A 24,556-nucleotide genomic window follows, 5' to 3' on the forward strand; every position below is an offset into this window, starting at 1 on the left:
GCAAGGGTGTTAAAATGCTCAGACCAATAATACCTACACTACTAAAGAGAAGGATAATAGCAGAATGAATTCTAACTACCACAGAAAAGCCTCCTAAAAGAATGACATAGTTCAAATTTGGGTAAGTGCTCTGAATTATATATTAAAGTTATAGCCCAAATCCTGCCTTTGAACTGATTCATAGTTAATCAAATTCATCCAGCATGAATTCACAAGCTGCTCACCTTTTTAGAAGGGTGGGCAGTCAACCTGTATATTGAGGCCAGATCAAAAGGTAAGTAAGAGTGAATCAAATTGTATTATCTTCGAAAAGACCCTGGGAGCAGAGTGTCAGTGATTCAACAAAATTATATAATACAGAATTCATGCTACTAGATAATCCATTTAGTCCCCACAATTTTTAAAACTTACCATGGTTCATACATTACTCACCAGTCGGATGCCATCCCCACACTTGGCCGTGACTCACATCCCACATTACTGGGAACGTGGAGATGGTCCAAGGTGTCTTCATTCCCACTTCATAATTAGTTTTCTCTGAATCTTTCAGGAATGTACTTATGTGATGGTTGTTCATTAGTTACATAGTTTATTGTATAATTTGTACTATTTTTGTTCAGTTTACAATTCATGCGCTTTTGACATTATTAAATTTCAACTTTTGACACTGTTAGGAGTATTTTACATTAAACATGATCAGTTAGTAATAGAAAAAGAGACCAAATTTTGGACCACTACACTGTTTTTGCTTTGAGGTAATATTTAGATTTTTTTCCTGTTTATTTTAATATTATTTATCTATTCTGATTACCACTTCCTGCTCATTTTAGACACTGTTGTAAGGAATTTGGAAATAACAAAATCACTGCCTTCACAAAGCCTATATTGATATAGAAGTAGGCAAACAAGCAAATAAATAAATTGAGAGTAGATGAGATTAGGTTTAAATAGGATGGCCATGGAAGGACTCACCTAAAATTTAAGCAGAGGCCAGGTAGCAGAAGTTTCTGGATTGTCACCCCAACCCCATTTCCTTTCCACATACATGGCTGTCTAGATACAGGCGACCTTGTCTAATCACCCTGGTAACTGTATGTGACTATTTGCAGTGAAATATCACTGGAAGTAATGGATGTGATTTCCAGCTTTGACTTAGATCTCTTTCTGCTTGTTCATCTATGTGGGTAGCAACAATGACCACAAGGAATAGACAGAATGGAAATGGAAGAAACATGCATCCTTCAACAATAACATGTAACAATGATGTGCTTCCAGTTGGAGGAATGTATATGAGACAGATATATAAACATCTACTCATTTACCATTTTACTTAGGAACTCTTGGTCATAAAACCTTAGCTTTTGCCCAAATAACACAGGTTAGTAAGAAGTAAAGCTGGAAGATGGGGATATTTGGGAGCAAGCTTTTTGGAAGGGACTAACCTCATCATGAAATCCCTACCTCACGGCTTCATCCAAACCTATTCACCACCCATCTCTGAACACCATCACACTGGGAGCTAGGGCTTCAACATACGAATTTTAGGGAGACATCCAGTTCATAGCATCATGTGCTATTTAACATAGTGCTTTGTGCATAGTAGTTTCTCAATAAATACTTATTGAACTGAATTATGATAGAAAAACTTTCAAAAAAGAAATTGGAGATAGTGATGGTAATGACAATTTCTCTGACTTTCAGCTTCCTTCTTTTATACCAGCTATTCAGAGAGAGAGAGAGAGAGGAGAAATTTTAGTCTAAGGATTCTCTAGTAGGTAGGCATAAAGAAAGGACCCTGGCAAAGCAATTTAAAAATCATGTTTGAAGGGCACCTGAGTGGCTCTCAGTTGCTTGGACATTTCCCTTCATGTCATGGTCTTGAGGTCCTCCACATCGAGCTCCATTCCCTGCTCAACAGGGAGCCTGCTTCTCCCTCTATCTCTGCCTGCTGTTCCCCCTGCTGCTGCTTCTTCTCTCTTTCCCTCTATTGAATAAATAAATAGAAAGTTAAAAAAAATAAAAAATAAAAATCATGGTTGAATAAGTTGTAATACTTTGCAGAACAATTTAATGATTTCTTTAGAAATCTAGCCCTTACAGTTGGAAAAATGGCTATGGTAAAAATATATACTTCCAATAGAAAGTAAGAGAAGTGAAATAATAACCATTTTGAAACAAATCTTATATTAAATCTATGTAAATAAGCTTGAGCATTGTCTATTCTGGCAAAATGCCATTCAGACTTAACTAATTTGCAATTATAAGTCATATTATTACTTGTGTTATTCACAAGTAATATTTCTCCCTCCTAATTTTATAGATCATTATTCTGTTTCATTCTTCATGGTATTCTCAAATAAATTTATGCAACAAGAGAGCTTATTATTTTGTAGTACAAATTTAAATATTAAAAAAGTTACAACATTGTGTGATAAGTATTTATAGAGAGAAAGGAAAACATAACTCTCCCAGAAGAATTAGAGAGGTTATTATAGGCCAAGTCCTGTGGCAGCCAGAGATCTCAAAACATAGGGGCTACAGTTTAATAGCCTTACTAAACTATATACCTGAAAATACCTTATTAAGTTCATCACGATATTGCAAAGGATCCTACACTATCCAGGCTATAGGTACATAAAAGCTACCTTGGAGGGGCACCTGGGTGGCTCAGTGGGTTAAAGCCTCTGCCTTCAGCTCAGGTCATGATCCCAGGGTCCTGGGATCGGACCCCACATCGGGCTCTCTGCTCAGCAGGGTGCCTGCTTCCTCCTCTCTCCTCTCTCCCTGCCTGCCTCTCTGCCTACTTGTGATCTCTCTCTGTCAAACAAATAAATTTGAAAAAAAAAAAAAAAAGCTACCTTGGAAGTAACCATATATTAAACATAAGGCAAGAAAGAAGAAGGATATGGGCTCAGAAGGAAGGAGATTGCATGAATATGAATAGTACTGTGTTCAAACTATAAGCCATGTTGAAATGTTATTCAATATCTGCTCTGTTTAAAAGGTAAGCTAGAAAGGGCCACTGTATTTAAGTATAGCTAGAAAAAATGATTGCAATCAAGAAGGTGGGGGTATTTGCTGAAAAAGATCTGACTGGGCTTCCTTCCATGGCCTGTCCCCAGTGGGTTGGCTCTTGCTGCCAAATGAGAGCTGAGTCATTGGATACTAATAGTGTTGATATGGGATTCTACAAATTTGGCTTTTGCTTTCAGCCTTCCGGTGTCTCTTGATTCCCAGAAAAGAAGGTAAATTATTACAAATCTCAAAAACTTAATGGTTATTCCGTACTGCTGTGCTCTGACTCAGAGACTGTTGACACATACATGTCAGGCTTATGAAACACTGATGTATAAACCATTATGGCAAATCACAACCTTGTAGCACGAATTCAGTACTTCAGGATGGTGATGGAAGTATGAGCTCCAGAGGCAGACTGGGCTGAGGCTCCAGCTGGACATTTACTAGCAAGTTATTTAAGACTCTGTGTTTCAGTTTCCAAATTTGTAACCGATGGAAATAATAGCCCTACACCAAGCCTTGCTGTATGATGAGCTAAAACAGTATGTACAGTGTTTATCTCCGAGTATACATATAGTAGGTTGGCACATGTGATTTTAAAATTGTGAGAAATAAAATTATTAGTGTTAATAATTAACTAATAATGTAAATTATTAGTGTTAGTAATATAGCAGTGCCTAGAAAACTAAAATTAGGTAACCTGATTCATCTGCTTTCTGTAGTCAAATTTACTGGGAAAGGTTTGAAAATTGTCATGTTTTTACTTATTGAATAAAGGCTTATAAAACAAACTGTGTTTTTTCTCATGTTTTTTTGAATAAAGTCATATAAACCACTTGAGCTAACTTCCTTTACTATAAAGACAATGTCTCTACATAAATCGGCATTTTTGTTTCTAATTATAGGAAAAAACATCAGTTTTTCTAGATATTGAAAAAATAAAACTGATATCATTCCTTCCATTTTAAAGAAGAGTTCCTAAGAAACCCTATCATCTTTACATATTGCTACATGCTTAAAAATTCTGAGTCTGGGGTTTCTACAGACTGGCAGGCTTTGTAGTACTGGGTCTATACTACAGAATGGCTTTGGCGAGGATGAGTATTCAATCTACTCCATACGTTGCACACTGTTTGCTGTTTATAGTCATGTTTATGTAAAGTACTTACCAAAATATAAATGGCTTAATGCACGGTGCAGGCTTAGTTACGCTCAACAAATCCTTTATAGCTTTTAAAGATTCCTTAGTTAAAGAACCCTTCACACATTGCTAAATGTAGGTATCTGAGTTGATGAGCCATTAATTAATGATCCCATCCCAAATTCTGGCACCTGGGTAATCAAAGATCTTCTTTTTGGCCATCCGGCTTCTGTGCACCCCTCCTATGTTGGAGACCCCCACCTTCAAGGCAGTTGCAGAGTATGAAGAGAATATGAACCTGTCCCCAGCCTTCCTTACACGAGGCTGCGGGCACAAGACACGGATTCCGTAGCTCAGAAACCACTCCTTGATTTGGAGTGGAACGGAACGGCCTGGGGAGGGATGGTGCAGTACCCACTCTGGCCAGGGGGAGGGGTGCAGGTCCAGTAGTGGTGGCTTTCTCCAGGGACAACAAAGGCAGCTATTCCCATAGGAGCGCCAAGCTCCTGCCAGCGTGCACGGGGCCAGCCCCTGGGACTATTTGGTTACAGGAGCATGAAGACACCCGCTCAGTACTGTGACATTGAACATGGTTTCTCACTCTCCCTGGAGGCTTGGCTTGCCTACCCTCCCAGATTCTGTGAACTATGCAAAATACTGATAGCGAATCTCATTTCTTCCCTAAAATAGTGAGGCTTGGCTTGCATTGCTGCCCATCAAGAACGCTCACGAATACATGAGCTGAAGAATGTGCCTTACAGAAAGCCTCGTGAGTGCAATCTGTTCTCACCTGGGCTAGTGATTCATTGTCCTCTCTTCATCATGACTCATCTCAACCGTATGGGAAATGTATACTTTTCCACATTTTAATATTTATCAAATTTACACATTCTTCTCTCAGACCTCATCTGCTAGGAGACTTATTATTAATTAAGCTTTCTGGTTATTCTCACACAAGAAAGGAATTCTCTAGATACATGCACTCAGGTTACTCTTTTCATATTCTCCAACTACCTATAGAGAATCGTGTAAATCAGTCTCCCCAGAATAAATCCAGCCCAAGATACTTAAAAGACTTAAGGGCCCTAGGACATCCTACTTGTCCAGGAAGTAATCCTTCTGGGGTCAGCCTGCCTACCAATGGCTCCTTGCAAACCTCACTAGAACTATTCCCTGTCTCTGATTTACCTTATCCTTCTGGTCTGTTGTACACAAATATTGAAATTTATGACTGTTGCTATAGCTAATAGTCACTATGATATCATGATTTTCAGTTTATCAGATGGGTGGGTGGCTTTGATGGAGATGAGTCCCTTCTGAGAGATGATGGAATATTTTCTCTCAGAATATACCAAGCCCACAGCTGAAGCCTTCTCTGCTGGGAGCAGGGCCTGGTGTCCTGTGCCTCCTCTGGAAAGGCCTTATAAGCATTCAGCTCAGCGGATGAAAATAGAACCATATCACATTATACAATGTCAGAATACGGTAAGCAATGGAAAGAATTTGCAAGCTTCCCCAGACAAGGAAAGAAAAGGTATTAATGAAAGGTTTAAAGAATGAGAATAGATTCAACATTCTAAGTACAGAAACTTCTGTATTTCTTTCTTCTGAGACAGAAATCTAATGGCAAACTATTTCTAGTCAAAGTTGTCCAACAAGCCAATAAGCAGAGCTGGAGAGTCTGGGAAAGTTTTCTTATGCAAAATGAAATAGAGTCTTTAATTCATGTGAACAAATTAAAAGATTTTCACAAGTGAAGTTAATTTTGATCCTGAACTAGCAATAAGTAAACAGAAAACTAAACATGCAAACAGGCTACGATTATCAGAGAGCAAGACAAGAATTAATTTCAGGCAAAATACATGCTTGTTTGGGATAGAAAAAGCAGAAAGAGATTTCTGTCCAGCAAAGGTGGAACGATTTCAGAGAAAAAAAACTACTTCATACCGTATGTAGGTAGGTGGCACTTTCTGTAGTTACACTGAATTTCCTCTACGTCCTTGGCCCAGAAGAAGCCAGATGAACTGTGTGTGCATAAAAGTGACACAGAGTAGCAGAAGACACCACCACTCTGAGGTGGATGTGCAGTGGGGACATGAGAAGAGTTTGTAGGGGTCTAGGAGGAGTGTTGGAGGAGCCATCTTGACAAGATGGCGGATGGACAGATGCCCAATGATCCCGACACCAGATGTCTACAGCTTCTGTATTCGTCATGCCGCTGTGGTGCTTGAGGACTTGTTTGAAATCCTTAGAAAATGGGAACTAAGATGAAGTTTATGCTTATCCAGAAAAGAAGACTTAGTGTATAAATTAATGGGCCTATTGAAACTAGTTATATTTATATTTGTAATGTGCCTACTGTGTGTGTATATATATACATACACACACCTATTATATATACTATATGTGTGTATGCATGTATTATGTATGATATATATACACACTATGTATATACATAATACATACATATGTGTTTGAAGGAAGACATATGTATAGGTGTATAGGTATTGGAACATATATATACATTGTTATAGACTCAGTGTCTGTACCCCCGTCTGCCAATGTGATGGTGTTATGAAGTGAGGCCTTTGTAGATGACCAGGTCACGACCAGGGAGACCTCATGGATGGGATTCGTGTTCTTAGGAAAGCGGCCTCAGAGAACTCTCACACTTGTCATCACGTGAGAACACAGTGAGAAGAGGGCCATCGGTGCAGCAGGAAGAAGACCCTCACCAGACCCCAGATTTGTGACACTTCGATGTTGAACTTCCCGGTCTCCAGAACTGAGGGAAATAAACCCCATAGACTGCCTCCCAGTCTATGGCATTTTTGTTCCAGCCACCCTATAGACTAAGACATGTGTATTCAATACTCCTCTGATTTTGTTATTATATATTTAAAGACTAAATGTCAAAAGATGTGAGATCAATTTATTTTAATCTCCAAAAGACTACTAGCACAAATTAAAAATAAATGGTGGTAATTACATTTCACAATCAGAAAACATAGATGAGTCATGGAAATGTGTCCCTATTTAAGCAGAAAATAGATGAAATTGCTAAAATAAGACTAAAAATGTCCAGGGAAACAAATCCTATAATAAATTTGCTTAACTATTTGTAAAGATATTTTAAAGCGACCTCCAGGACATATTTCTTTTAGAGCAAACTGCAATGATTTTAAAATAGTACATTTATAATTGGCCCCTAAAATATTTTTCTAAAATCTTAGTATTAGGAAGATGAATGCAAAAAGGCATCAAGTCTGAACTTCTCACTTTGTTATGTGTTTTTTCTCAGAGCTATAATAATTTGCTTGTAACACAAGTATTAGCCTGCATCAGTTCTGCCTTGATCTTGTCACTGTCCATTTGCCAAGTGATCCCATGGTCACTGGGCTTCACTGTGACCCTCACTAAAATGCCACTGTTCACTTGTGTGTATCTAAAATCTCTCTGGCACAAATTGGAATCACTAGCTCCTCGCCCCTTTGGAACCCAGGGTTCTTGTAAATTCTCTAATCTATGTTTAAATCACAAATATAAACTAATCAATAAAACAATACTATCATGCTAGAAGAATGTGACAGGACCCTCCATAGTACAGTACCAGACTTAAAGTCAAAGATTTTCAGAGTGTGATGTAGGGGCTTCCATCAAGCCTCTGACTGAGGAGTATGGTATAGCCTCTGTGAGTCCAGAAAGATGAAAAATAGAGATGCCTGAATATTTAAGAGTAGGAGTGGCCATATTTACCTGATTCTAAGTCCTCCATTCACATGATTCTAAAACTTCATATTGAATGAGTATGGGAGAGTTTTCTTTTTGCTTTCCAAAAGCTACCAAAATTTCCATTTTCTTTCTATTTTTTCTTAATCCATTTACTCTCTGTTTTTTTGGATGATGACTTTGTATTTTATCTTCTCTATCCAAACACTTAACTCCTCTCACCTAAGTTCATCTCACACATGACTGTTTCCTGCTTCACTGAGAGAATAGGAACAACAAGAAGAGAAAACCTATAGGCTCCTGACATCACCATGCGCAACTCTGAGGCCCCCTCTCTGTGGATTCTGCCCTTCATCTAGGATCTTCAATCCTCTTCATCTAGATGCATTTTTCTGCCACTGTCTACAGTTAAGCTTGAACACTAAATACCGTTGCCTCCCACTTTCCAAGCAGAAAAGTCCAGAAAGCCCCTCCATTATCTCTTGCCTAATCACATTTTCTCCCTCAGCCAAATCATTTTCTTCAGCAACAATGACAACAAAAGTTCTGATCTTGGAAAAAAAACCTCTTTTGCTTCCCACATCTCCCTTCAGAAACGTCCCCTCTTCTCCACCCTCATTCTCTGTAAAACTTCTACAAGGGTGCACTTACTCCAATTCCTCTCCTTCCGTTTTCTCTTTAATCCATTTAAACCAACTTTTGTTCCTACCATTTCACCAAAACTTATCATGGAAAGATCTATGACTTCCATCTCACAAAATCTAAGGGTAGATTCTGAGCTGTTACATTAATTGACCTGTAAGTAGTATTTGAAGCCACGAATCCCTGCTTCCTTACCCTGTTCCAAAATGCCACACTCTTCTGATTTTCCTCCTCCATCTCCATTGATCCGTCCACATGTTCTTCACTTGCTCTTTCTTTATCCCTCTCCACTGAATATTGGGATGCCTCAGATCTAGATCCTCCCCTCACACAGTCTATTCTTTGTCTTCTGTGATCTGAGGGTTTTAATCAACATGCCAACAACTTCTAAATGTACATATTGTACCTGGGTTTCTCCCTTAAACTCCAGGCTCAACTATGCAAGAGTACGCACCACATCACTACTGGGATGGGCATAACACACATCTGAAAACTTTTTAAATTGAACTAATCATCCCATTCCCTGTCTCTCCAGTTAACAGCACCTTTATACCAAAATCAAAGGTGATTGCATTTTCTTATTGCTATAAAAACGATATCAATATGTACCTTCTAACCTTCTCCATGTTACTACTCTGGACCAAACTGCAAAAATAACTCTTGCCTATTTTTATTTTAATAGCTTTCTAGCAAAGAGCCTTGCTTCCTCCTTAAGTCTCCTATAATCTGTTCATAATACTGAAGGTAGAGCGATCTTCTAAAACACAGGTCAGACTACGCTCCTTTGCTCAAATCCCTCCCATGGTTTTTCATCTCATTAAGAGTAAAAGTCAAGTCTTCGCGGTGCCCCCTAAACCCTCACAGCTGAGTGTCCACGGTCTCTCTGACTCGTCCGCTCCTGCTCACCCCCCATCTCTTGGCTCTTTTGTGGCTGGATACTTGCCCCCAGATAATCTGAAGGACGGTCTCTCATCCTCTTTAGGTTTTTGCCCACAAGCTACCATTTCAATGATACCTAATTTTCCAACCTGTTTACATCAACACACACCAATACATACACACAGAGCCTCTGTACTTCTATTCCTTTTTATATTGTATTTCTCGATACAAATTTTCATCACCTGAAACATATCATAATTACTTACTTCATTGGCAACCTTCCCACCTTCATGGAACACGAACTCGATAAGGTTATAAAACATTCGTTGTACGAGTGAATGAAAAGCATTCGGAAAAATGATGGTGCGTTTTAGAGTCGAGAGCACTTCAGAATAGAGGAAATACAACAAATCCTACATTTTAAGTGTAGGCTTTTGAGATTATTTTTGAAGGACATAATTGCAAATATTCACATTACAGTAGAAGTGCATCTTATTATAGACAACTGCCGCTAATCTCAGCTCAGCCCTCAATGGCATTCGAACGTATCTCTTATAACCTTGGTCACATCTCGATTCTTTTCCCTGGAGCAGCTATTTTTAATACTAGTCCTGTTAATTCACTTACATGTCCTAAATCACCTCATTCTCCACAGATAATCCCAGCTTTTACTTCAAAAAGTTATTAAAAGTGAAAACGCCCCGGCAGTCTGAAATTCTGCCTTCTACAAAAGTCGGTTTGAGATAAAAAGTCTACAGAGTGGAAGGGGAGTGTGCACTGATTATATTTTTGTTTTCTTTCTCGTTCTGTGCAAGCGCGGTACCATACACCTGTTGCCCCTAGCGTTTCAAGCAAAAATTTCTTCCCTCCTAGTACCAATATCAATTCATGCATATTTATCCCATATTCTGGGTTATAATCCAATTATACTTCATTTTCTGGTCAAGTTGTGCCAGCTTTGGCCACTAGTAATGCTTTCGTTTGTCTCCTGTGCGCCACTGATATTATTGTGGGTTGGCGATTTTTGTTGTTGTCATTTGGTTGGTTGGTTGTTGGTTGGGTTTAGGACTTCCTTACTTTTGGGCACTATAATATGTTCCAGACTTATTTATCCTTAGCCCTGTCTTGGAATTACTCATTTCTCCAAAGACTCTTAATTCCTATTCTGCAAGGATAATATGACAAACTGAAATCTGGGTGATCTCAGCTGACAGAGAAAGGAAATATATATCTGTATACTGCTCTGTGTGTGTATCAGTATCTACAAATGTGTCTGTAAGTAACCATCTCTTTATATATTAAGCTTACAGTGAGGTTATTCTGATGTGTCCGACTCTAATCCATAACCGCAGGGATCATGCCAGCCATCTTTCTGGTTTGCCTGTTGTCTTCCATTCCAACACTGAGAAATCTGGTTCCTATCATCCTTCATCCGTTTATATATTGTTCAGGTCCAGAATACATGCATAGCAATTTAAGAATTGCTTCCCAGACTCCAGTGGAAAACAACTTTGCTAACCAGAGTTATTAGAGTAATTCTAATAACTAATATTAGATATATAAGATATATAAGATATATATCTAATATATCTAATAATATAATACTCTAATATTAGAGTAATTCTAATAAGGCAGAGAATTAGAGTAATTCTGTGTCTTAGGGTCATTCTCTGTAAAACAAAATAACAACCATATCTACTGCACATGAAAACTGCAAGTATTACAGAATAAATACATGTAAACTACTCAGTAAAGAACCTTTCATATACCTAGTATCCTTTAGTTGTTGGCATTTGTTGTTTTATTACTATTAATTAGTAGGACATGTGTTTTCTAGCCCTGACTCTTCTGTATACTAGGTAGGTCACCTTGACTAAATCATTAACTTCTTAAAAATATAAGTATCTTTATTGTTAAAAATGTGAGTAATACAGAAAGGTCTTTCAGAGTTGGTATAAAATAAGCCAAAGCTTATTTTTAAAGGGTACCTGGGTGGTTCAGTCTGCTAAGCATTTGACTATTGGGTTGGGTTATGGTCCTGTTCATGCGTTCAAGGGATCAAGACCCACATTGGAACCTGCCCTTGGCACCCCACTGCTTCTCTCCCTCTCCCACTGACCTTCCCACTGCTTGTGCTCTGTCTCACAAATGGAAAAATATATTTTTAAAAGGAACACTGTATATTCTACATGTTAATTATAAAATTGTATACATACATCTCGACCTATCAACCTATACTTCTCTTTATGTCTATATCAATACAATGGTTTTCAGATATTTTAGTAACTGATAAAGTTGCCACATTTTGGAGGGTGATGAATTCACAGCCTATTTTTTAAGAACTTCTTTGTTCATTTGAAATCAATGACACATTTTGAGGAGTCATGAATTCACAGCCCATTTTGTAAGAAATTTCTTTGTTTATTTGGAATCAACTAAATACACTAAGTATACTTATGGGTTAATCTTCCATTCCTTTGTCTTAGTTTTCCTCCAGTTGTTCTATTTATTTTAACCATGCTATCGATATTTCTAACATAAAACATGTGATATTTGTAGGTAGGAACACTTTCACCCCATCCCAATACTTGTTGTCTGAGGAGGTCTGTTTCTTAAGCCTTTGTAAGCTCACAACGCAGCCTTTGTTCGTCCCATGGATATATCATATGCGACCTGGTTGCCTGATCATAGTCAGTGATCCTCCCTCTTGAGTGAGTGGAGTTAATTTCCCCAAAATCCTCCGCACCCAGGGGCAGTAACTAATCTGTTTCTCCACCTCCTTCTACGAAAGCTGTATGTGGCTGGGTAAGAAGCAGGTGCTTTGTGAACTTTCTCCAGGCGGTTTGCCTTTACTTGACTTTTCTGTGGGGGAGGAGAGAGCAAAGTCATTCTGAACCCCCCACGCAGGGCTGGGGTTCTGCAGGTGTCCTTGCCGTTGTCATGTTTAAGATGTCACCATTCTAAATGGTCTAAGGCTTGGCCACATGGTTAACTATGTCGAATATCAACTTCCTTAAGTTATATCCTCTGTCTCATCCTTGAGAAGTTAGAAGCCTGATCCTTTTTATTCTCTACTTACTGAGGATTTAATTACTTTGTTTCTTATTTAGCAAATGGTTTATAACTTTGAGAAAAGAAGTGCTATGTATTGCATCGGCTGGAAAGCTCAGGGTGCCATGTTACACTAATCCAGGGATTACCACTCACAGTGTCTTTCATGATAAATGTACCCCCCCGGAGCACAAGTATGCAGCATCCCAACAAATATGTCAAGTGAAAAATTACCTGTCTTTTAGTACAAATGAGTATATTGAATGGCTCTTTAGAGATTCAAGAATTATTTCATAAATCCACAACTAATTCTGAACATTTATATCAACTCTTTTTGTCCATGTTTTTGTCTTAAGATAAATTATGTTAAATAGAAATAAGTAACTGAGGTACTAACACACGCATATGCATACACACGCACACATGCTACGTGCCCACGCACATGAGCGCGCGCACACACACATACACACACGCCTGTATCTTCTCATACCACAATTATTCACTTCAAGGCAGCATGTATTAGAGACACTGGAATATGATAAATCAGGGCAATTCTTCCCTGAGTTTTATAGCATCTTGAGTCGCTGGCGTTTGAGAAAGGGAAGGAAACAGTTACATCTGGATCTTGCTTCCTATTAAGCTTGGATCTGTTCTACGCCACAAATACCATCATCCCGATTGACAAAGGTGAGGGGCTTGTGAACTTAACAGATGGCCTTTTCATAATTCCCCCTCCTCCTAATTTTTTAAACTGGTTCGGCTTGTCTTCAAAGCTGTCTTGGACACCTGTTTTAGTTCAGCACAATAACTACAAAAGTATCAGGAATTGTGAAGTGTATCTACAGAGAATTTAGAATGCATATGGTGTGAATTTCCCCAGGTTCTGTATACTATAAGGAAGACTCTTGCTATGGAAAGCACAGACACACAAAAGTACAGGGCACACTCCCTGTCCTCAGAAATCTGCTGTCCAGCTGGAATTAGTGAACACACACGCACAACATGGTTAAGATGCCATATTCATTGGAGAAAGTAGGGAAAGAATTTTGAAGTAATTCCCTTTAAGGGAGTGTTACCTACATCGGCTTCGCTGATTGTGCATGTCGACTTTGTAGATCCATAGGACCAGAGTAAAAGTGGTCAGGCTGAACACCTGAAGGAAGGTTTAAGAAGTAATTGATTCAAGAAGGATAATTGAATAGCCCGTCCATGAAATTTAGATTAGGAATATGTGCGTACGCATGTGTGTTCTTGTCTGTGTGTCTAATCCGTCCATCAGTTCAGACCAGATTAGTCCTCACAACCCTAGTTGTAGAGAGCAATAAAGCAGTAGACAGATGCATAGCATGTAAGTGAAAAACCTGGAAGATTCCACTGACTAGGATGAAAAGAAACCCCTATAATTTTTTCTGTTTGTGATATAAAGGATTGTAATTATACTCCTGCTAAGAGGCTATAAAAGAAAACTGATCAGTAACTTGAGTCACGTGGTAAATAATAACTGTTCTTAAGGTTAAGTAAAGCCCCTAATCTTCCTAGGGTCGGCTGCTGGGCGGGGCCTCACACAGGAGAGCTGAGAATCGGATTACAGTCAGGACCGGAACACTGGTCAACCTTTCTACAGGAACCAAACAGAAGGTAGAGAATGTAGTGATAATTTACATTCCCCGAGAGTGGTGCCAGGTTTTTCCACCAGCAGCATCTGGTTTTCCCAGAGCAGAGCTTCTACAACTTAAAGGTGAATCACTTGAGAATCTTGTTACAATGCAGGTTCCTATTCACCTTTGTCTACAAAGGAGTCAGGTAACATCATTCCAGCAAAATCTCGGGAGATTGTGCATGCCACTTGGGAAATTTGCGTAGCAAGGCTGAGGGAGCTGTCTGTCCCAGGCCTGGAATGAAATAACCAGGTCGGTGCTTCTGCCGCTGGAGGCTTTATAAGAGAACCAGTGAGGGGATACACCATCTCAATTCCAACTGTATTTAAATCCAGACAAAAACCTTTACTGATGGGGCAACCAAATCCAAAAAGTGAAGTATAGTATAAAAGAAAAAAAGTTAGAATTTTCATTAATTTAGTAGTTTCCCAATCCAAGAAAAAATGCAGACCTTGTGCTTTTAGAAATGTGTCTCATGATCTCTCTCTTTGGATTCTTCCTCTCTTGCTCCTTTTCTCTGTCTGTCCCCCCTTCCATCCCCACCCCTCGCTTGTTCCCCTTCCTGTCTTCACTTTGAAGTTCCTATCTATGGACCCCCTGTGGGTCATGCAAATTACAAGTGTTCAGACCATTCCTATTTTTGTAATTTTTCAGTAACTTTGAAATTGTTTCCAAACAAAATGTTCAGAAAAGGTTTCATGGAAAAAGAATGAAAAGAACAAAGTTATGTAATCACAACCCAAAACCATTTCTGCTGAATCACATTATTTCTTCATCATCTGATTTTGCATTTCACACACACACACACACACATTCATATATATACATTCTTATACACACACATATACATGTATGCATATGGTATGCTTAGGCTTACTTTTTGTGTATGTATATATACTTTCTATATATGTCTACATGCCTAGATTTACTTTTGGTGAGTAAAAACAGTATTATATATCAAAGGATTGTTCTATGTACCGTTGGCAATATTTCATACACGCAGGAGCTGATTAGTTAAGTTTACAATCAGTACAGCTCTCATAGAAATAGCTGTGCCCCATTTCTCTCTTCTCTGGGACATTTATTATTAGTGCGGATGTTTTGGAAAGTAGGTTAATTTCTTGAAGTCATGCTTTGCTTATGTTTATATTGCAGTTTTTATAAAATATTATTTTGCCCATCTTTGATCTTTCCAAGGATTATTCCTTTAATATTTCATGATGTAAAGAAAATAATCACTTCATTTATGCCACTCTTTTTCTTATACTACTTTCAATGTAAAGATAAGCCGACTACAGTTTTTTAAGTGCCAAATCGTCCCTTGTCAGCAATGTTATCTTAAATGCACCTTAGATTCAAACCTATTCTTTGGGTTTGGAATTAAAAATAGATTCTGGCTTAATAATCCAGTTTTTCTAAAATTTTTCAATTTAACATTTCAAGTCATCTTGGTTCTAATTGGGTTTGGAATTAAAAATAGATTCTGGCTTAATAATCCAGTTTTTCTAAAATTTTTCAATTTAACATTTCAAGTCATCTTGGTTCTAATTATTATAAAAGTCTAAGCTAGCCCTGATGCTTTGTTGGCAATAAAGTTGAACGTAAAACATTTTTTTTCCAAAGGAAGCGTAAAAGTAAATCACTTTAGAGGGAGAGATTTGAAAGGATTGTTAATAGCTTTATAAACACCTCCACAATGTTAGAAGAACTGTGAGGAGTGTTTTTTAATAGTTGGGCTGGGAAAGAGAAAAACAGAGGAGATGTTACAATGCGAAAGGGAATTGTTAAATTTGTTTCCAATGACAGCACAGGCACTTCTCGAAAATAAGCAAATCCATCTCCAGATGTGCCCCCTCCTGCCCCACCCCCACCCCTCCTGCGGTGCCAAGAAAATGGAGATGCATTTAAAGTGCGGTGGAAGCTTGCAGGTTTGCTCATGTATATTGGCTTTTTAAAAATAGGCACTTAAAAATTTCAGATGAGCTCTGTTACAGAATTTAGTCCCAGTGGCAATGGCCTCTTCCTTCCTCTGCTTCTTTGCTCCGACGGCATCGGCTGACAGTTCTAATCACCCTTTCCATGGAAATGAAAATTATAATGACATTTGTTCTAAGAAATTCATGGAAACAATTCAGTGACTTTATTCACATATTAGTAAAATGAGCGATTTGGATTATTCAGCTTTACATCGACTTCTAAATCATTCGTCTTTTTTTTTTTAAGATGAATGTGAGTTCAAGTTGAAAATGAGCTTACATTGTTATTTGAATTAATTATAGATAAAGGGTATTAAGTAGACTTATGTTGGTTTATTGTCATGGTACTAAATTATAGTGGGCTTAAATGGTTATTAGCTATATAGATTTTCCAAAATTATATTAGAAATTACAGTTTAAACCTTAATTTCATGGCAATAAATTGTATAATAATCATATTAATAAATTTATAATAAGTTTTTATTATATGATAGGTATTTTTTATATTATATCTAATCCTTATAGGAAACTATAAAAGAAAGATATTTCTCTTCAACTCAATATAATCTCATCTTTTAAAAGAAAAAATTCTGGAAAGTGACTAAACTGAGTATTTTCACTACCCCTATTTTTCCTCAACCTCCCATACCAAGTATTCCTTAAATTGAGACATTATCTTCTACTCAGACTTCCAATTTCCTGATTATCTTTTTCATCCTTTGAAGTCTCCAGTTTAATATGAATTTTTTGTGGAAATACTCCTTTTCCTCAACAAACTAGGTCACCTGCCCCTGCTCAAAGTTCCCACATGACTTTCTCAGTTTTCCCATCCTGTTTATTTGGTTGTCTGAAACTTCTTCTCGTCCTGATTCTGTGCTGGCTGAAGTCCTAACTCTTCTACTTGGGAACGCACCCACGGGTTTAACGTGGTGTCTGCTGCACGATCATGGCTCTCCAAGCATCAGTTTGTGCGTCCATGGTAGAATTCCCATTTAGATTAAAAACTAAATTTCACGCCAAAAAAGTGTGCATGAGAAGTCCAACAGTCAAGAAGTGACATAAAAGGGATCCCAAGTAAGGTGGTTTTCATATAAATCTTACATTGTCTTCAACAACACAGGACCCTTTAACATGGATGTGTGGTTAGTTCATGAACACAGAAGTAACCTCTGGTCTAATTTCTGGAAAGATAGAATTCAGAAGAATGTTAGCATCCAGTGCATTCAGATTTAAATGTCTTGGGCTAAGCATGTGCTCTTTATCAGTAATAATGGAAAGAAAGGACATTAAGAGTTCACTTGACATTGGATTAGACAGGAACCACCTAACCATAATCTTTGGGAATATATATGATGGCTTTCATTTGACAAATAAAATGCAATAGTAATCAATACAGAATAAAGAAAGAATGAGACAGAATGTGCTAAACACATATTAAAATACACTTGCCCTATATTAAAATATGCTTTATTGACCTTGTACCTTGTAGGCACTACCCTGTTACTTTTTTAAGGTGATTTCTTTTACAACTAGAAACAGACTGCAAAAAATTCAGATTTTTACCTTTTGCAATAGTAAATTCTTAGCCAGACCAAAGTAGTAAATGTATATGGAATTACTTTCAAGTCTCAGCTAAGGTATCTGTTTTCCTATTTCCATAAACAGATCTCAACCACTTATACAGCCTCAAAATGGTCAGAATAAGAACAGATTTAAAGAAAATTTCATCACCTTCCTCCATATGCCGGTTTACTAACATTGAATTCATTTTTTGCCTGATAAACTTTGATTTTCCACATAGAATATTAATACAATGGGCTATTATAATAGAAGTGCTTTGTAGCTCTCTTGACTCTCTTTTCTCGGCGACCAGTAAAGAAACTGACCAGACCTTCACCTGTTTTGTGTCTTGTTATATATTAAAGTTCTGAATCTCATTGCTTGTGAGTTCTATAGCCTTTGAGATGTTTTAATTTTTCTCGATGATGATGATGATGTCCAAGGCAAATGATACGTAGCATCCTCTCGTGACCTCGTAGGTATCATACATACTGCATCTTCTTTGACTCTGAGGGTGTCTCTTTCAGTTGAAGGCAGAAGGCGATATGATACTGTATCACTGGAACAGGACTGCACTTGGCCACTCTACCTTCTTTGTGTTGGCTCTAGCATAAGTTCTCTTCTTGCAGGGGCATAAAAGAAACTTGTCACTTAACATTTCACCAGAAAAGCACTATTCAAACACTTTTTGTCCAACTAGGATTTGACACTGCTCTCAAATTCCACAGACCCCGGGTAGGCATCTTTCAAAAGTTCAGTTAGACTCACCATCATTTTCTGTCCAATTCCATTTACACACGTATATACCAACCAAAACACCTCTCTTTACGCAACGCCATTTAAGAGAGAGAGGAAAAGAGCAGAGCGAGGCAAATCTCCAAGGTGAAAAGAGCCTTGTAGTTTGAAAAATCTTCTCCAAACGAGCTTCTGATTTGCTTGGAGGGTGATGTGGGGGTGGTGAGGTATGATTGGTCGACCCATTCCATCCCAAAGTATCAATCATCAGCAGATGATATAAAGTAAAATAACATATAAGCAGAGAACTTACTAGTCTTTCCTACCCAAATCCTTCAGCCAGTAATTACTTCTGATCTTACATAGCCTGATCTTTGTGCATTAACAGTGTCTGTCTTCAGAACACCTTGCTATGTGAGGTGCATGCAAATTGCAATCGGGTTAACAATCACACGCTGTTTGCCGTTCTCTTCCGCCGTCTGGAGGGCTATTAGGCGATCTCTTGAACAGTGTGTCTGGGTGATGCAATCTGTCAGTCTCCCTAGCAGAGCTGGCTGGAGGTTATGATGCGCTGATCTCAAAGAAACAAAAGACTTTGTTTTGATCGCTGAAAAGAGGACACCTGCAACTGCCTGTATTGTAATCTTCGCCTAGCACCTGGCGAATCCAGATATTACAGAGATCTGTTGTTCAGCAAAGCAGAGGAAGAAAAAGTCATGTGATTCTCTTTCTATATTTTTCCTCTGAGACCCAGTTAAGTCGAAGGCTGTGATTCAGAAGAATTTGTTCATTTGCCATATGTGATTCTAAAACAATATTATTTTCTTTCAAAACGTGAAACTTTATGGACTCCGGAGTACTCCCTTTTGTTTTTGACAACTGTGCTTACTTGTAGGCATCGTATTAAGGAAATCAAGAGTTGGTTTCACAATCTTATTTTTAATCCAGATCAACATAGCAGTAAAAGCAGCATAATAGCAACAGAGCTGGATGGAGGGTCTGCAGAACTGCATTTGTGTGACTGTCCCTTGACTATTGGTGACCTTGAACAAGTCATTTCTGCTCGCTGGGTCTCCTTTCTTTTTTTTTCTTTCATCTTTTTTAGATTTATTTATTTGCCAGAGAGAGACACAGTGAGAGAGAAAACATAAGCGGGAGGAGTGGGAGAGGGAGAAGCAGGCTTCCTGCTGAGCAGGAAGCCATATACGGGGCTTGATCCCAGGACCCCAGCATCATGACCTAAGCTGAAGGCAGATGCTTAACGACTGAGCCACTCAGGCGCCCCATGGGTCTTCATCTTCTTATTTGTAAGATGCAAATGGCAGGAAAACTCATTTTGTAAGAGTAGTTTTTCACTGACAGAGCAGAATTACTTGGGGATCTTGTTAACAGTACAGGCTCTGAGGCAAACCCATGGGGACTCTAATTTAGTAACTGGAATGAAGTGAGGGAGAAGGTATTGTGTAGTGCACTTCCCAATGATCCCGACACCCAAGCCAACAGACTGGCCTCTGACAACAACGAGGGGGGATGATTCCTGTGATCCCTTTAAGTTCTAGATGAAATTCTTTCCTGAGGTAGATCCTGGCTGCACGTTGGAAGTACCTAGCGTTCCTGTGAAAACTTACCGATGCCAGGAGCCATATTGCAGTCTTATGTTATCATCGATCTGGGGTACATCCTGGGCAGAAGCATGCTTATAATGCCCCCCAGTGACTCTAAGGTGATTCCAAGTAGGAGGAGACCCCCTACTTCAGCCGGCTTGGTTGGATTTGACCTCCAACTAACGGAGGAGCTATTACATACCCCATGTCTGCCACATGGTACACGCTTTCTGGACAAATATTGTCATCTCCATTGCACACAGGTGGAAGTGGGGCTGTAGGTGAGTAACTTGCCAGAGGTCAAATAGTTACTGAGAGGAAGAGAGAGGAGATAGTTATGATCATCAGTCTCCTGTGTTCCTTCCAGCACACCACACTGCCTTTCATTGGCTTATGGAATAGATACACTGTACCGACATCAGAATTGGACTAACTAATCAGATTTGGCCAGATTCCCAGTTTTCCTAATTCCTAGAATGATCAAAAGAGTTTCCTTATGGGAACTAAAACTACTACACACTATCAGGGGACTCGGTTTTATGAACTACCCCGGGTCAAATTCAACAGACATAATTATGGAAATAAATCTCAGCACACTTCTTTAGAGTCCCCCTTTCATGACCCATAGCCAGATTTAGTACTAATACAAAATCCCTGCATTAGGGATCAGTCTTTGAGTCCCAAACCAATTAAGAAATTGCCAAAGTTTTTTGGAATAGATCATGCTGGTTCTGTTTTAGGAAGCACCCTTGTTAGACATTTTAATTAACTCCGACTGTAGGTCAATAAGGCACTTGTAGAAAAGCCAACAATCAGGTTGAGGTTTTCAAAAATGTTAATTTTCTTTTTCTGGAATAAATATTTCTAGTCCAAAGTGTTATAAGATAACTGGGTGGTAAAGTCATAATGTCTCTGAGCTATTTCTTGCATTTTCTTGGTAAGTTATTCCATAAATGGGGTAAACATTTCACATGTAAAGAATTCGAATTACTGACTAAGACTTATCTTAGTCACTGAAAATATTCTAAGAACTTTGCTAAATATACCTCTTGGGATATTTATTGGAGGCATTTGGCTTACTTATTCAATGTTACGATCAGTGTCAAACATTGGGTTTACAATATCATGCCTTTAAGATATGGAGGATGAATATCTGTGGTGACGAGATTACAGATTCCTAATGGAGTTCACATATCAGCAAGACTGTATTCATAGTCTTTGACTGAATTTAAGGATATGTTTACTCCTCTTTTGGGTTTTTTACTTGTTTATTTATTTAAACTTGTAAATATTTGTTTCAGTCTTCAGATCCTGGCTTCTTCCTCCCATCTGGTTTTTCCCATGCACTAAGTCACTAACCTCAACCTACTTTTGACTCTTTCTTCACATCAGGCCCTGTTAATCCACCAATAGCTTTTTTAGTGTCTAACCCCAGCTTGCTTTCAATAATTCTAACTCATGATAGGTGCTAAAAGAACTAACAGAAACTCTGTTCAATATTATTTATAGGAACCATGAAGACAGCATATGTCTGAGTGACCCAAGATAGGTTCTAACTGTAATGAACTGTCCCACTATTCGTGATTCCTACAAAAGATCTTCCAAGCCATCCCAAAACAGGTTTCACAAGCCTTGGCAGTCGTAAGATTGGCTATGACTTATGACTATATGGCTACACTGACTCGACTTGTGATTTCTTGATTCCTATTTATTGAAAATTTCCTTCCACTCCTATTTCATTGTGTTTTCATCAGGCACTCCACAGCACCATCATTTTAACTGCATTCTGGCTGACAGTCCCTTTGCTTCATAGAGGTGATTTTCTGCCCAGAGACTTAATAGAGAATGCTGAATAGTATCTTAAATAGGACTCAAGGAATTTGGGTTTTATCTGTTACATAAGTTCTGCAAAATTATCTTGTTTATTGACTGGACAGACTATAAATAGAGTAAAATAAACTTGGAATTATTTCATTTGTCAAAGTACATTATCCCTTAAAACACAGATAATGTTATCAGTTTCTTTGAAGTTAATTAGCACTTATCATTTGCTTTGCTAATCTAATGGTACATAGTAAGGGTAAAGTTCTATTACAAATGCACTTTTGTTCAGAGTTACTTCATCCTACAAATAAATAATTCTAAAATGTTTATCCTGAAACCTGAGGTGGGGGTAACGGAAGTGCGTAATAAGGTATTTTGCTTGATTATTATTAACCTACACATTACACAACATATTATACTATATAGACTAATAAAGGCTGAATTAGATATCTCTAGCTGAGTATTTTTAAGAGTTTATGAAATTAAGGCTATTATGAAATAGCCTTAAAGACTATTTCCTCAGAAGGACACATCTCTGAAGGAAAAACAAAACAAAACACATAATTGGTTTGACTCTTCAGGCTGTTGACTGGCACTTTTTTTTTTTTTAAGATTTTATTTATTTATTTGACAGACAGAGATCAGAAGTAGGCAGAGAGGCAGGCAGAGAGAGAGAGGGAAGCAGGCTCCAGAGAGCCTCATGCGGGACTCGATCCCAGGACCCTGAGATCATGACCTGAGCCGAAGGCAGCGGCTTAACCCACTGAGCCACCCAGGCGCCCTGACTGGCACTTTTGATCCAGCTGTTCCATTTGGTAAAAAAGCAAGTCTTTGGGCTTGTGTAATAATGCAACAGACCCAGTAAAATATAGAACTAAGTGGGACACCTGGGTTGCTCAGTCAGTTAAGCCATTGCCTTCAGCTTGGGTCATGATCTGAGGGTTTTAGGATCAAGTCCCACATGGGGCTTTCTGCTCAGCAGGGAACCTGCCTCTTCCCCTGCTTCTTCCCCTGCCTTTCCTCTGCCTCCACCCCTGCTTTCCCCCTGTGTCTCCCCTGACCCCTGATCGTGCTTTCTCTCCATCTCAAATAGATAAATTTTATATATATATATATATATATATATATATATATATATATATATATATAACTAAGCAAAAAACGTGCTGTCTGTGCACTCATCTTCCCACTGTAGGAATGAAAATCTGCAATAGTTGCCAATTGCTGCCCACTTTAGCATATATGAAAGAGTCTTTAAATTGGGATTTAATGAAGGAAAAACAAAAGGTAACTGGAATCATACTATACATATATTGACTATGTATATTCTATAAATCAATCAACTTATAAAATCATAAAGAAGCTAAGAAAATTGTGTGTGCATATATATATAGGTACAATATATGTATATGAAGTCTGAATGAGTATAATTATATGTTTATTGTAATAAAAAAATTTGAATAATGGATAACCAGGAAATAGCCCTCACCAGAGGCCAAATCTGCCAGCACCATAGATCTTGAACTTGCAGCCTCCAGAATAAATAAGTTTGTATTATTTATAAGCCACCCAGACTAAAGTACTTCATTACAGCAGCCAGAATAGCTAAGACACAACCCAAACAAAGGCAGACAGCACACACACACCAGGTCAGCTGGATCGCATTTGATCAACAGCGTTCACTGGCAGAAGTTCATGGAGAGTCTGATCATGCAGCTGACTAGGGGGGTTGCCTAAACCACTGGGCTGGAGAGGCTTTCTACAGAGAGCAGCAGAAGGCCTTGTGCTCTGGGACACCTGGATGGAGGAGTTCAGTCTCAATCAAGCTAACTCTCAGCACTGTTTAAAATTCATTTTCTCTTTAAATCATCTTAGCAACCTAATGAGTTAGGTACTATCCTTACAGCTATTTTTATAGTTGGGTTAGCAGACGCTAAAGGAGTGGAAATTGTTTTATAAGGTATTTCAGACACTCAACCACACATTTGAATCTTGAACCAAATTTTGTGATACTATACGACCCACATGCTAGGCTTCTTATGTCAATTATAATTTTGGTAGACACTACATTTCTATATCAACAAATATTCAGGAAACAAAAATGTTTGAACCATTTATAATTGGTCCATTTGGCTGGAGATTTTGTTTGCATAACTGTAACTTCAGCTCTCTCTTTCCCACACTTTGTTTTAAAATATAGATAAATAGGGGCGCCTGGGTGGCTCAGTGGGTAAAGCCTCTGCCTTCGGTTCAGGTCATGGTCTCAGGGTCCTGGGATCAAGCCCCACATCAGGCTCTCTGCTTGACAGGGAGCCTACTTCCCCCTCTCTCTCTGTCTGCCTCTCTGTCTACTTGTGATCTCTCTCTCTCTCTCTCTCTCTGTGTGTCAAATAAATTTAAAAAATGAATAATTATAGGTATAGCTGCAAATACAGAAATACATAGACATAGCTCACAGGTACTTCTAAAACCTATAGAATATATTTGTTTCTGGGAAAGACACATCAACGGTAATTTGATGAGTTATGTCCTTATCACAAATTAATGATTTCTAGATAAAAATAATTCCAGATTGTAATTAAAAGATTATAAACAAGTTTGCACTAGTCTTGCATTATTTCCATTCACCTGTCATCCCCTGTAATCCTTAATGTTACATTGTGGTATTTCTTCCCAATACGCACACACTGTGACATTGTTTCTATGACAAACATCTTTTCTCCGGTGAGTTTGTCATGG

The sequence above is a fragment of the Mustela nivalis genome (assembly GCF_964662115.1).
Source record: "Mustela nivalis genome assembly, chromosome: 14".
NCBI lineage: Eukaryota > Metazoa > Chordata > Mammalia > Carnivora > Mustelidae > Mustela > Mustela nivalis.